The sequence below is a fragment of the Lutra lutra genome, chromosome 9, assembly GCF_902655055.1.
Source record: "Lutra lutra chromosome 9, mLutLut1.2, whole genome shotgun sequence".
NCBI classification, from domain to species: domain Eukaryota; kingdom Metazoa; phylum Chordata; class Mammalia; order Carnivora; family Mustelidae; genus Lutra; species Lutra lutra.
Window position 1 is genome coordinate 1025189 of NC_062286.1, and position 14112 is coordinate 1039300.

The 14112-nt window shown below is 50.9% G+C and overlaps 1 protein-coding gene across 1 annotated transcript in view; it reads right to left on the minus strand.

The window, feature by feature from the left end:
* Positions 1–13305, minus strand: part of MYT1L (myelin transcription factor 1 like) — a 277105-nt gene extending 263800 nt beyond the window's left edge. The window contains exon 1 of the mRNA XM_047746105.1: positions 13202–13305. The gene's annotated coding sequence lies outside the window, so the exon portion shown is untranslated. The remainder of the gene's footprint in view (positions 1–13201) is intronic.
* Positions 13306–14112: the final 807 nt, after the last annotated feature.

The window sequence follows — 14112 nt, forward strand, 5'->3', positions numbered from 1 at the left end:
CTTTGCTTATTGACAAGGTCAGAGGCCCATGAGAAGTTCAGACGAGCATGTGTTGCTCTAATGAGAAAAGACAAGAGTGCAAGTGCCGCCATCTCCCTTCGTGTGACTTTATCTGGTTTTCCTACCGGATGTAGACGCTTTGCTTTGCCTTCACTGAACTGAAGAGAGCACGGCAGCGGCTCCAGAACTGTCTTTTCGCCGAGACTGTCGTCGCCCTGGCTGGTCTCTGGGACTTTGTAGCCAACAGAGTTGAGGAGGTGCCCCCTTCGGAGCCGACTGGGCTTTCTTTCTTTCAGTACGGCCACAGTGTGGACTCCCGGAGGCTCAACACCGCGGACTGCTGGCGAGGCTCACGAGGGGCTCTGCATGGGACTCGGCCCAGCCTCGGCCCCCTGTTCTCTCCGGTGATCTCCTTGTGGAGACGCCACGCATGGTCTGGGGGGGCCGGCAGCTTGGACGGCTGCATTCACGGAGCTCTTGCCCCCAAGGTCCACATCTCCCGGTCACATCTGTTCCATGAGCCAGAGCGGGAGCAAAGTCCCCGGCTCATGCCGTGCCCACAGCCGGTGGGTTTGGAGTGTTGCCACGAGACGGATCTTAGAGACGCTGTGGCTCTTGCCAATCAGATGAAAAAAGAAGAAGAAAAAAGCTTCTTATTCCCTGTGTTGCTTCTTGGGAAAAAGTCTGTAAGACAAGGTTTGGCAGATTCACGAGGAGGTGTGAAACAGCACTCTTGGCACGCGGGGCCCTCACCAGCAACTCGCACGTTCCAGGCTGTCATCCTTGGGCTGCTCCTCACAAAACCCACGGGGGCCATCAAATGTGCACACCGCAGGCCCCTTCTGCACATCAGACGTCGCTCTGCGGTCCCCTTCTCCGCACCCGCGCATCTGAGAGCAGGAGCCTTCCGCTAGGCTCGGACACTGTGCGGACACCAGCTGGTTTGATGTACCGCACAGCTACAGCGCATTCAGGCCTGGCTCCACTTCCCCACTTGTCCCCCTGCCACACACAATATGCACGCACACAGGAACACTGGACGAGCACACACAGGGGTGCACACGCACGCACATCCACACACAGGCACACATGGATACACAGCACACACTGCACACACGTGCTTGAAACCACATGTAGAGGTCTGCCGTGACCGTAGAGGGTTGGGAAGAGAGTGGTGGTGATTCGTGTTGCCTGTGTCTCTCACTGACAGGTGACAGAGAAGGAGGAGCTATGGCCTCCGTCCCACGGAAGCGCCTGGGGCAGAGGGCGTTGGTGCTGAAGGACCCAGCCACCGGCACCCTGACCTAGAGGGCATTCCATCGTTACCACTGCCCTGGGACCGGGCTCAGCCAACCAAAGCAGCCTTCGTGCTGAGAGGAGTTGAGCGGAAATCTGAGAGAAGGGAAGGAGGAGTTCACCTGCTCCTGTCTCAAACCAACAGGGCCAGCTTGGGCGCCACAGAGAGCTACTGCCCCAAAGCCAGGCAAGTTCGGGTGTCGGCACCCCAGAAGGCTCAGGGAAGCAGACAGCAGTGTGCGTGGTGATCAGGGGCCTGTGTCCATGGCAATGGCCTGAACGTAACGGACAGGTGGTCTGCGTACAATCCTGTGCGAACGGCTCCTCGGAACGGCCTCCGCATCCCAGGGCGATGGTTCCTTCAGGCTCCTCCCCTCGCCAGTGCCTACACTCAGCGGCCTGTGCTGATGCGGCGAGAGAGGGTTCTCATGAGCTGCTCAGGTGTGCGTTCGACAGAGGGAAAGATGCGCCACTGAGGACAGTCCCCTCGGGCCCCCTTACAGCAGGCATCCAGGTCTGGCTTCCCTTTGCAGGGAACGCTGGGGGCCCGGCGCCTGGGGCCAGCACCTGCTTATCTGCACACCCGTGCTGAGATGCCAGGGCCACTGGGAGCTAACGCCAGTGCAGGATGCTCTCGCTGGTGGGCATTTGCTCCCCTGCACGTTGCTGTGGACTCAAGACCTTCTCCTGCAAGGACAGGAGAGCCAGGAGCTACTTCTGGACGCTGAAGCCCCATAGTCTTCAGATCCACCCAGATGACCTTTAGAAACCCTGAAGCTCTACCTGGCCTGCCTCCGTGCCTCCATGACATCAGCGACGGCTCGCGTTTCTGTCGGGCTGCTCTTCTCTGCGCCGCTGGTGTTCTCCCGTCTCTCTCGGGAGCAAGCGGGAAGTGGGGAGAAGCGGGGAGTGAGCGCGGCTGAAGGGCCGCGATGCGGGCTGTGCTCCCGCAGGGCCACCGGCGCTGGAGCAGTGCAGCACTTCCAGCCAGATGGGCACGGGGGAGCCAGCCCGGGGCTCCTTGGTGGCAGAAGAGATACTCCTCGTCTCAACCGCACGAGGTCGTTGGCAGGTGTAAGTGAGGTCATGCCTGTGGCCACAACACAGCCCCCACAGCCCTATACTCCAGAAAATGCTCCTCCTTATTTTTTCATCAACTCTGTATGTGCATAAAAAAAGGCTCTGTAAGCTTTGCAAACAGAAGCAAAACCTCATGAGATACCAGATTTTTGCTCTAATAAATGTCTTTCACTTTTTAGAATTTATAATCCTCGTTGAAAGAGAAGGGTATCATCATGGGAAGGGGGTAAAGTGACGGAGGAATTTAGTTTGTTTTTGTGTACAAGGAGCCAATACTTGAAGAAGGAACACTTTCTTTATGGAAGCGTTCTACCTCGTAAGTGAGGAAGACACCGTAGATTACTCTCGCCAGCCCGACGCAATGGTGGATGGAGACGACACACACCGACCGGCACCGTTTTCAACCATCAGGTGAAAAGGTTGGCGGGTGACTCTCTAATAGAGGGTTAGGCGAGTAACCTGCCCAGCTCGGGCACCCATGGACCAGCATAGCGTTGCTCAGAGGGGACTGGCCTGATGGAGGCCGTATGTGTCCTTCTCGCTCTGATGTAGCAGGGACCCTCATGGAAATGATCCCAGCCCGGCGGAGCTCTAGTCTGACCAGCAGCTTGTAGGAGACACAGGGTCAGAGGGACAGATGGGCAGATTAACCAACACTGCAAGGATGTAGTCAGCAGAGACAAGACCATGGGTCCCCCAACGAGATAAGAGGCCCAGCTTCATGACGGTAGGCTCCAGAGGCAAGGCCGCAGGGTCGCATCTCAACAAGATGCGCCATGGGCTTGATTTGGATTCTGACTCACACGAACTATAAATTTGTGAGACAATCTGGGAACTTAGATCCTCACCAGATATCTGATGACGAGGTTCAGAAGGGGGTTGTGCTTTTACAAAAAGAGCCTTTATATTCTAGAAATCCCAACTGAAGTGCTTCTGGATGCAGTCATGCACAGATCTGACTTTGGTTGAGAGTGCTCACGTGTGGGGAGGCAAGAGGGGCGGGGGGGGGGGGGGTCCAGGGAACAGGCTCGCCGTCCTCAGAGCTCCAGGACGCACAATCAAGGCTCACAAGCACTGTGCGTGTGTTAAATCTTCCACAACCAGGAACACAAAATGCAAAAAAAAAAAACCAGTCTTCGAGAAAAGAGAAGGATGAGTACTTGTATTTGCCAGGTCAGAGGTGATGGAATTAGAGGTAAGTGTGCATGCAGAGGCTCCCTGGGCCCTGGGAACGAAGCGCGACCGAGGGGAGAGCCAGCCTCCAGGGAGCCTGGCAGGCAGGGACGCACCGGCTCCAAGATGCGGCTCTGCTCTAGGGCCGCAGCCCTTCATCAGCGAACATCAGACTCTGCGGGCTGTGAGTCAGACATTTTATATCCAGGCCCTGTTCCTAGAAGTCCTGACATGAAGGTCTTGAGTGGAGGTCATGGATCTGTGGGAAAAGAGCCAAGGTGACGCTCCTGAAGATGGTCCTGGGGCCATTCCTGAGAACGTGGTTCGGGGCTGGGTGTGGTTTCAGAAGCAGGCACATGCAGGAAGAGACTCACACTCACCAGTTCCGCGTTCCCAGACTGGCCTTTGGGGGAGAATCTGTCTACAGGTGTCTGAGGGAGAAGCGACAGCTGGACCCAGAGACTTGAATCAGCAGGCTCCTTGTCCCTTCCTGGTAGGCGATGTGTGGCCTGTGTTGATGGGCGGTCCCGATGGTGGTGGCCTCGCTGACCTGCCCAGGGAGGGCAGCAGGCATAGGCTTGGCCTGCCAGCTGGGGGCAGGGGTCTGGACTCCCCAGCTTCTCTCCAGGTAGGATCGGGAACGGGTCAGCCTGGCCCCAAACCTGCTGCACAACCCCTGGAGGCCACTGCTTTCGGGAAGGCCACACATTTCCGATGTCAGAGCCACAGGGTGGGGGGCTGCCAGGTCGGCTTCATGCCAGGAGATGAGTAAGCAGTGAGCTTGTGCTGTGGTGCTCTGGCTGTATTTCTGAGTTCACTTGTCCAACCCCTGGTGTGTCCTGACGACGTCGGACGGTGCTGAATCTTACAAACACTGGGGCAGCCCAGCGCACTACAGTGGCTCGGCAGATCACCACTCTGACGGGGGCTTGGGGGGTCTCTGGTTTGCCACTTGTCTGAGTCTGGGGGTGTAGGGACCTTGGTACTGTCCTCCCATGTGCTGGGAGGGCCACCTCTTAGCCCACCTACTCAAGATACAGGTACTTTCATTTTCTGTGAGAGCAAATCATTAGTTGCGAGTTTCTGACAAAGCACTTGAAGGATTTATAACCGAAATAGTTTATATCCTCTGCTTTCAAGGGTGAAAAGCAAAAAATAAAACAACACAAACAAACAAAATGACTCTGACATCTCATGCTGTCGTCCTTGGGCTCAGCCTGTCAAGGGATCACGGAGGTACGTACCGAAGGAGACATGAAGCCAGGAATGCATTTTACAGTGTGCACGAGGGAAAAGCAAACTTACTGCTTATCTTGTTCACGGGGAGGCGTGGACGATTCTTTGTCCTGGAATCCCGTACATGGGACACTGTTCAAGCAAGGACCATGACCTCAAGGTCATGCCTATGGAAACATGGTGACGTCTCTAATTTAAAGAGGTACACATATATTTTATGTAAATATTATTGTCGTGGATCCTGAATGGAGAACAGTGAACAGGATTTAGCTTCTTGGTGAGAGTTTGGCTAATTAGGGAATTATTTTGCTTTATTATAATGATGCAACAATGTGTTTGAGCATTTGAGCTAAGCAGGTTTTGTTTGCTCATCTGTTTCTTCGCAGAATGAGGTCCATACTTTTATTTCCATTGCTCTCCCTTCCTCCTTCCTCCCTTCATCCTTCCCTTCCCTCCTTCCTTCCGGCATGTTGGCTTTTCTAGGTCTTTGGAAGAAGCTCTTGAGGCTCTGACTTCCTCGTGTCTTCAGTGCTACGTCTATGCTGTCTGGGTGAAGGAGGTTTGCACCGTGTGGAACGGAGCAGGCGTCACGGCATCCTCGTGTGGATCCCTGTCAGCCTGCGTGGCTCCCAGGTCCCCCGTGCCTGACCCTGAGCCAGGGGTCGATGACGCATGTGTTCTGCTCTTACGTACTGTCCTGTCCTGGAGACCCGGGGGTCTTGAGAGCAGTGCCCTCCGGAAGCACTGACCGACCCACAGTCTCTTCTGTTTCTGTGCGAGAGCGAATTAAAGACTCATGGTGTTCACAAGATGCTGACATCTCGCTTAGGGTTTCAGAGTATGTGAGAAAAGAGATAAGCCATCACCGGACGACAGCTGGACTTTTCAGAAAAGCACGCACGCTGCTGCTGGAAAGGAGGGACTCCCTGCCCCTGGGCCCTCACAACGGCATTCCCTTGTCCACAACGGACCACACTGAGCGTCCTGTCACAATGAAGTTTATTTCAACCAATCAAGTGAATGCACCGCGACAGAGCGGGAAGGACCGTGTGTTCAAAGTTCATTGGCGGCTCCGGTGCATCCAAGCTCTGGGCTTGGAGATCTCCCCGTGCGGAGGCTGCTTTCTCGCCAGCTGTAAGTCACCGGTTTTCGGTGCTGGTCAGCTGACTCAGAGCTGCGTCCCCTGGGGAGGGTGGGCCGGCTGTCCCGGCTCACCCGGGGCAGGGCGCAGACCACCCTGCCCCAAAGATCGTTCATCTTCACTGAAGTCTCAGAGGATACTGTGAGTTCTACTCTTTGACTGTAACATTTTATTATTTTTTTAAAGATTTATTTGTTGATTTTAGAGAGAGTGTGTGCACGAGCAGGGGAAGGAGCAGCAGGAAAGCAGATCCCCCATGAAGCGGGGAGTCCAACACACGGCCGGATCCCAGGACCCTGAGATCACGACCTGAGCCGAAACGAGTCAGATGCTGAACGGACTGAGCCCCCCATGTGGCCCTCTGTTTGTGACATTTTTAATGAATGTTTGAGGAATAAATACTCAAGAAAATTGGGTGCAATAGGGTCACCCTGTGCCTTCATGGACCATATTATATACACTGCCGAGTGCCACACACACACCTCCCACACGTGCTCACTCTCTCACATGCACACATGCATGCACACATGCACACATACACATGGACACAGATACACATGCCCCGTGGATACACACAGATGCACACGTACACAAGCACACAGACACACACACCCCCACATGCACGTGGATTCCTGAACTACTTGAAAGTGGGCTGCAGACATCATGACCACTCCTACCTAAATTCTCAAAATTTACCCCTTAGGGAGAAAAACCACATTCTCCTCCCTAAGCTAAGTGTAATTTTAATGCAAAAGGAAGTTAATATTGTTTCAATCATATCATAAAATATATATTCACATTTATATCTCCTCCAATTATCCATAGTCGGTTCTCTGCAGATCGTCCCCCATCTGAACCATATCTTAGCTGTCCGGCCGTTCTCCCTTCACTACCTGAAGACTTTCTCCTACAGCTGCTGTCCTTCTTCCCAGTCCTTCTCGTCCAGGCTGATTTCCTGAGTGTTATGTTAGAAAACACTCTCTTTTAATAATTTTAAAACTTCAGGGTTTAAATTATAACTCTTACTGAGTAAGTGAATAAGCAGTGACGTAGATTCTTAGTTTATATGTGCTAAGACAGATGTTCACTGGGAGGACTTCAGGGGCGGAGCGTGGAGAGCAGGTGAGGACGGGGAGTCGGTGCGTGTGCTGTGACCAGGGCAGCTGAGGACAGTCTCTGCTCCTTCCCGCATTTGCTCGCTCCCTCCTGTTTCCTGCTGTGGATCCCCGCTCTCCCTCCCTCCATCCCTCCCCTTCCTGTCTCTCCTTCCTTCCATTGCATGGTTTAAATATTAAGGCAAAAAGAATGGGCAAGAAAATAAAAAAGAGCCCCCCAGACCTGCCGGTTTCTGTGTAGTAACTACTCACGTAAACATTTCTATTAGCTTCTTGTCTGCCCTTTTAGAATTTTTATGCAAATACAAGCAAATATCTGTACGTGTGTTCATATTTCTGCTTCTCTTCTGCATCTTGCTTTTTTCTGTAACAAAGTATCCTTGAAACCTCTCTACATCCGCTCGTGAGTGCTTCCTCGCGTCCTCCCAGCTGCGTGGAGAGTGAGGCCCTTTGATTTGAGTAGCAGAAAGCACAGCATGGATGTAAATCAGATTATTCCTGCCCTAATCTTATGACGAAGCAAGGATGTCTTGGTTCTTTAGGAATAATAACAACAGTAACCACTACGTAAAGAACCTGAGCTGTGAGCTACCGTGGGGCTCTGCGCGCCGTGTGTGCTGTTCCCCGCGTCATCAACAACCCCGCGAAGCTATTTTATAGGTGAAAACACTGAGGTTCTAAGAGTCGGAGCAGAGGGCCTCTCCCTGCCATCAGGGCCAAGCTGTTCGGTGCTCTGAGTCTCGCCCCCCAGTGGTGGCACACCGCACCGGCATTTCTCCTTCCCTTGCACACACAACGTCTGCACCTTCATCCCAACCGGCCCGGCCCTGGCTGAGACCCACAACAGACCTTCTGTTCTCGCTCCTGAATCCACCCTTCACGGGTCTTCATCAGGGGAAGGTCAGCTCCTGTCTCCCCTCCCTGAAACTTATCCGCAGTCCCCACTGTCCACAGCACTTAACCCCAACTCAGAGCCCACACGCTTTCCTGCTTCCCATTCCAGACTCTGGGTCTCCAGAGGCTAGTGTTAAGTCTAAAATACCCACATGACTTGGAAAAATAGATAGGCACCCTTGGAGCGTGGCCCCGATTAATTCTACCTGCCTTCCGCAGGGATACTATCGCCAGGGTATTACACTTGCCTACTTTGGAGGCTGAATCACCTGCGTTACACATCCCACTTTTCTAGCTCTTCTCACAGTTTTGTTTTGTTTGTTTGTTTGTTTGTTTGGTATATGTGCTCCCCTGCCCATTAGATGGTTAAGCGTAAACAACTTGGTGTCAGAGTTCTGTAATTCCATTTTTCATATCTGTAATGTTGGGCATGTAGTTAACTCAAAAATGGGTTGAATAAATACATGAAATCACACATTTATGTGACTGGCTGGTGACTGGACAATGACAGTCATTGATTGAACAGTTCATTATATTAAACAATTCATTACATTAAAAAATAGGCATCTATTTCCTTTAAATATCCTTAACTGTCCTCCCTCCTCCATTATCTATGAGAAACATAGAACCAGAACGGCCCAAGAAAACAAATGGCCGCGTTCAGATTCACGAGTGGGCATTTTGCAAGATGCTGTGGGGCCAAGCAAAGAAAAGTGAGGTCTGACACCTCATAAGCCTCTCCATGAGCGGTGTGTTTGGTGGAAAAGGCCAAAGGTGACGCCTTGAGTGGATGTACCGTATTTCATTTAAGGTGGGACTAAACACACACATCAGGGAAGTAAGTGGAAAAACACCGACACACGGCGAGAAGTAAAGTTTCCTGCCACCCTTGACCCCCAGTAAAAAAACAAAAACAAAAACAAAAACAGGTGTGCATGTGTATATGTGTATGTAGATGTATATGTGTACAGGAACATGCATGCATATGTGCGTGTGTAAACGTGTGTGCATGTATATGTCCACACAACACACACATGCCTGTATGTATGTGTATATACATATGTGTGTCTATGCACGTACATGTATGTCTCGTATGCGTGTGTATATGTGTGTGCATATATGCCTATATGTGCATGTGCATGCATACAGATGTGTGTGCGTGCATGTATATACATGCATGTGTCTTGTTCATATGCACACACACAATCGATGTGTATATGTGTGCATGCATGAGGTGCATATATGCAAATATTTCACACCTTCACTACATGACCTTGTACACTACTACAGTACAGAGAGTGTGTCTCCTACTTCTCACATCTCAGAACAGGCACTCGTGGCCGTTCTCTCTCAGCTTCTCTGTGTTACAAACACACGATAACACGTCTTCACAAGGCACAATAATCCACTTATTCCCGGTGAAACCAACGCCAGCAGCCCGAGGCACACGGCCAGCATGATGCCAAGAGCTGGGAGTATGAACAGGACATGTCTCGATGTCAGAACACCCACGCCCTCCAAATGCTAAGCTGACTCCAAAACCTTCGGATGCATGAGCCAAGATGGAGAGGGACGTCCTGACTGTTTTATGTCAAATCCAGAAGTGATGTTTCTGGATCGCTCATGGGTTGGCTGTCTGCCAGCAGCTCTCCCTTTCCCGAGAGCTTGTTCCCAGAGATCAGAAAGCCTGGATCCACCTCGACCCTTTACCCTTTCTAATGCTGACCCCCAGACCCCAGAACCAGGAGATGTCCTCGGTGATGCCATTCCTCCAAGAGTCCCAGTCTGAAAGGGAATCAGGGTACCTCTGGCAATTTAAAGGTAACCCACTGTCCATTCCAAAAACAGCACAGGTGCCTGACATACTAAAAAATACCTTCCATTTCAATGACTAAATTCACTGCTTTATAGACTCTGTACATCAGTTAATCTTTGTAATGGTCCTATTAAGAAGAAACTCTATATTATGCCCATTTTACTTATGGGGAAACTGAGGCTCAGATTCCAGGAGTTAGGCACCGTTTCCAAAGTTTCAGATAGTGCGGCAGAATTGGGATTTGCTCCCTGGTCTGGTTGCTTCCAACTTTTTACCCAAATTTCTGCCCAATGCTGACTACATGTGAAACTAACAGACCTCTCCTTTCTTAACTACTGGGGGCAACTGACTGCCCCATGTCTGTGACTGGTGTTTCTACCAATTTCTACTCTGCATTCTCTCCTGATCTCTTTTGAAATAATTGATTAATTATCAAAGTGCTGCTTTAAAGATACATGCATTGTAGCAAATCGTTTCAGTGGAAAATATCAGTTAACCTTCTGCATTTTAACTAAATGATTTATACTACTAATTCACACCCAAACAAGATAAGTTGGAGACACACAGAAGATAGCCCTTTAAAAATAGTCTACGGCATCATTAAAGTCCTCCTGAAGATTAATCCCTTCATGGGGCTTCTGATGTAAAATCTACAGCTATTTTAGAAAATCCTGTCTTGTGGTCAGCATTCCAGCCCCCATGCTCACTGTGATTCCTTCGGGAGTTACAGGGTGCGTGGGAAGGCAGACCGAATGGCTCACGTGTTATCAGGTAGCGTGTGTTGCTCCATCCTAAGCCCAGGACCTGCACGGAGGCGTACGCACCGGCACCTCTGAGCGCCCCAGGAGTTAGCGCTCTTTCAGCATCAGGGTCTGACTCCTGACCCTCGGGTGTGCCCAGGTGGGCAGTACCGGCATGTGTTGGTTTGCATTAGATCTTACATCCATACGGTTTTCAAGATAATTTAAAGATATTTTTTGGCAGGCAGATTGGCGTAGGCCAAAAAATGCTCGGAACTAGTTCTCCTCTTCCACTCTCGCAGCCTTCCCGCGCTCCGCCCCGACTTCTGCGGAGAGAGAATCTGGGCTTCTCACAGCTTCTCCCAGCTCTGTCCTGACGACTCAGCGCGCACTTAGCAGCGCGTCTGTCTGTGGAGCAACGTGCCGGCAGACAGTAATTTTAGACACTATTGTGTGAGTTCGCAAGTAATAAATTTTGAGAAGAGAGTAAGAGTTATATTCTGTTTTCCAAAAATGACTGTGGTTATCGAGGACATCTTAATGTAGTTATTTACTATGGGTTGGGAAACTACCGTCTGAGGGCCAAGTCCACTTGCTGCTGACTTTGTAAATAAAGTTTTATTGGAACACAGCCAGGCCGGTTTGTTTCCATACGGCCTGTGGCTGTTCTCCCATCACGACGGCAGCGCTGTACTTGCCACTGGCCCACAAAGCCAATGGTACTTACCGTCTGGTCCCTTACAGAAAGAGTCTGTGACCTTGATCAATGCAAATGATGACTTGTGGACTTCCGTTTTCTGGCGGTCATGTGATGGCGCGACTTCGCGCACGGACGCTGCTGCACTCACGCACAAGTGTCCCCACCCTGGAAGGCTTCCCTGCTTACCTCAATGCCCGCCTTAGTTCGTCACCCAGGGACCTGTGCTTGTGACATACACATAGGGAGGACGGGCCGATCATCCCCTCAGGACCAAACACTACTCTGCAAAGGACCAGAGTGCGGAGGAGAACTCTCCGGAAATCACAGAGGATACACACACGTGTTCCTTGGGCTTCGCAGAGATTTCCTGCGCTGATGTCAGGCGTGGGATCACCAACGCTCTGCTGGGGAGAGACCGGCGCCAGTCCCGCACGTGCCAGTTGTGCTCCTGCTGTCATTACTGCCACCGGAGCCCATGGGACGGTCAGGGGGCTGCCTCGCTCCCCTCCCATCCAGAGACAACGCACCTCCAGGGCCTGCTTGGTGATGGCGACAGACGCGAGAAGAGGACAGACAGGCTGGGCACCAAGACCTCAGACTCTCCTTACCTTCCCTGACCAAGTCCAACCACCTGCCTGGTTACTGTCACTGCTATCCCTCAACCGAGGAGCCTACTCAAGGCCCAGTCTGTTGGGTGTAGACGTGGATTTCTCTTTGAAAACTAGCTTATTCCTTTTTGTTTCATTTTGCTAATTCATGGCGAGATCTGCATTTGAATGTGCCATAGGACTCTGCACTGGTGACCATCATTTTGATGTACACATTTAACTCCAAGCCAGAAATGCCAATTCAATGAATCCACATTTGAAAATTAGACCCATGTGATATATTCCATCAAACATTCTTTTACGTATGACCAAAACGTGACCGGATTTGACAGAACAACACAGCCTGTGTCTGCTAGAAACATTAACCGACTTCAGAGTCAAGCAGGACTTTAACAAAGCTCGGCTGAATAGGTTTTTAAAAACTCCAGGGAAATGGTGATTCACCATAATGCCTTTCCCAAACCGGACCGATGGGTGTGACGGGCTCTTCAGGGAAAGGGAACGAGGTAGCGCTTAGAGAACAATCAGAGCAACGGTGACCTGCCACGCTAGTTCATGAAACCCGTAGAGACGGCAACACCCACAGGGCTGCAGCATATGGAAACCAACGCCTGCCCTAATTTCCACGGAGTGTAAGTAGTTCTGTCATCAGACAGGCAAATGGGGAGCCGGCAGACGGATGAATTACCATCGCACCGTGAACCTTGAAAGGCATGCCGGAGTTTCCCTCATAGAGCCTCCTAAGAAATGACCATCCTGCCAGAGTTGTCTTATTTTCTCCAGCAAAGTAACACATGCAAAATGGACTCCTGAATGCGGGTATTGAGAAGATAATACCAGAGCTTTGGACATCAGTTCCGTGTACTCATTCAGAAGCAGAGACTTTTCATGGGCAAGATTTTGCTCACATTACAATCATGTCAACCTCCAGCTCATGAGCGTCTCTAAAAAACCACGTGCTGCCCAGGCGGCAATCGGCCAAACCCCACCCCGACTCTCCAAACCACAGCGTATGAACTTTACAAAGCCCTTCCTCCTGCAGCAAGTGTGGGGTTTTTAGCAATGACTTGAAATGGAGCCCTTCCATTTGAGGGTCCCAGTGCCACTGTGTCCCCGCTCGCAACCCCCAGGATGCCTCACAGCGCCCAGATGGACACACAGCCCACCCCAGCGATGCAGCGTCACTGGGAGAGTAACAAAGGCTTCATCTGATTTAACTGCCAGCGGCTCGTGTCATCATGAATTGTCTGGCGGGAGGTGGTGTACGACAGAACTTCTAACTCTCCCCAGAAGCCAGGAAGCACCAGGAAGCTGGGATGAGTGGCCATTTGGAGCAGCAAATGGGGAGGACCCAGGGGACAGGACGCCTGTCCATGCCCCCCAGAGCTGCCACTGCCAGTACCTGCACTCGGTCGCCTGGGTGCTCCTTGGATCCGATCTGCTTCCTCAGGAGGTCAGAGTTGGAGATGCCCCTCGACGTGACTTCACCAAGTCTCCCTTGGGTTCATTTTCTAGAAGACAAAACAACAGGGCGACATCACTAACTGGAGGGGCAGGGCCAGCCCTACAGCAGGGAGCTCCATGGTACGGAGCAGCTCATGAGGACACGTGTGCTCACACTCACACTCACGTTTCACTCAGAGCCTCGACAGGAAAGGCCGCGGCGGACAAGTAGGAAACGCTTTTAAACATGTAGTTCAGTTACTTTGAAATCCAAGATTTGTAACTGGTTTGGACGCATGTGTACGTGTGAAGGGAAACTCGGTGCACAGAACATTTGCACTGACCGATTACCAGCCAGTTGTGGGATTACTGCCTTTTTAACACTGGGATACAATTAAGAAACAATTTAATAAGTGAGAAACATATACACATATGAGATGTGTAACTATTTCTGGGAAATAATGTGATTTCACTCATAACAAAACACAGTCTGTTGATGGCAAGGGTTTTTCTAGATGTCAACTCAATTTTATTTTAGGGGAAGAACAACAAAAGACATTATCTTCATTAATGCAAATTTGGAATTTATTAGCTCTCTATCCGGGTTTTCTGCACTATTGTCTCTGGATTAGGAATTACTGACTATTCTAATTGGAAAAGAAAATACCCAGGTCATTTCGAACTCTACTGTCAAGGAGATAATTTATTTTGTTTACAAAAATAGATGGACAGGATATCAGAAAGTGGAGAGAGGTAGGTGTCTCCATTGTAAAGCTATTGTTTCTGGAGCAAACCTCCAAATTCAGAGAAGCTCATTAAGTCGAGTCTGTGGCAATAACAGAGAAGTGTTAATGGGCAGCAGTGAAGTGT